This window comes from Apium graveolens, chromosome 7, assembly GCF_009905375.1.
Source record: "Apium graveolens cultivar Ventura chromosome 7, ASM990537v1, whole genome shotgun sequence".
NCBI classification, from domain to species: domain Eukaryota; kingdom Viridiplantae; phylum Streptophyta; class Magnoliopsida; order Apiales; family Apiaceae; genus Apium; species Apium graveolens.
The window spans coordinates 43226398-43227605 of NC_133653.1; the positions used below are offsets into that span (position 1 = coordinate 43226398).

Sequence of the window (1208 nt, forward strand, 5' to 3'; positions counted from 1 at the left end):
TCACCAGATATAGCGCATTGCTCCATCACATGCGGACCTGCACACAGCTCACAAACATTAATTATCTGCTTAACACCATAGTTAGCTAGAGAATCGATCTTCATAGACAACGCCTTTAGTTGAGCAGTGATAGCTATAGCTATATCCACTTCAAGAACTCCAGCTACCTTGCCCTGTGGACCTCTCTGGGTTGGATACTGATATTCATTAGCAGCCATCAGTTCAATTAGATCATAAACTTCCTTATAGCTCTTTGCCCATAATGCTCCGCCTGATGCTGCATCGAGCATGGGTCTGGACTGTGCTCCCAACCCATTATAAAAACAAGTGATGATCATCCAATCAGGCATTCCATGATGAGGACACTTCCTAAGCATCTCCTTGTAGCGCTCCCAAGCTTCACATAGTGATTCTCCCGTTTACTGCATAAATTGAGTAATAGCATTCCTGAGTTCAGCTGTCTTTGCCATAGGGAAGAATTTAGTGAGAAACTTTTGAGCAAGATCTTCCCAAGTAGTAATCGAACCAGCTGGTAGAGAGTGTAACCAGCTCTTAGCCTTGTCCCTCAGTGAGAATGGGAACAGTCTCAGCTTTACAGCATCTTCAGAAACACCGTTGAACTTGAAGGTGTCGCATATCTCAATAAAATCCCTAATGTGCATATTGGGACAGTTGGAGAACCCCCAAACTGGATTGAATTCTGCACCCATTGAATTATGTCAGGCTTGATCTCAAAGGTATTAGCTGTGATAGCTGGCCAGACAATGCTAGATTGAATGTCATTGATCTCGGGTTGAGAAAAATCCATCAAGGCTTTCGTTCGTGCTGCTGGATCTCCCATTGTAATGAGTACCTGAAACATAAACGAATAAATCGTGAGAGTAAAAGAGCCTGAGTCACTGAACTTTAACGACCACTGATGACAAACACATAAACTAAAAATTAACACCGAGTCCCCGGCAGCGGCGCCAAAAACTTGTTAGGGCGAAAACACGCGCTAATATTCACGCAAGTATACGCGTTCGCAAGTAGTATAAGATATAAATCAGATTCGTTCCCACAGAGACTGGTTTAGGTTAAGTTCAATTTATGCAACTATGCAACAATGTATGGTTATCGCTCAATGCTAAGACAAATAACAAATTAGGTTTTTATTAAACTAAGAGATTATACTAAATAACATTAACTAAGAGAATTGAGGTTGATTT

At 41.5% G+C, this 1208-nt stretch overlaps 1 non-coding gene across 1 annotated transcript; it reads left to right on the forward strand.

Annotated features, from left to right (window-relative positions):
- The first annotated feature begins 348 nt into the window (after window positions 1-348).
- Window positions 349-455, forward strand: LOC141675488 (small nucleolar RNA R71). Its single transcript, XR_012556138.1, has one exon. It is a non-coding gene; the product is annotated as a small nucleolar RNA R71 (small nucleolar RNA).
- The last annotated feature ends 753 nt before the right edge of the window (window positions 456-1208 follow it).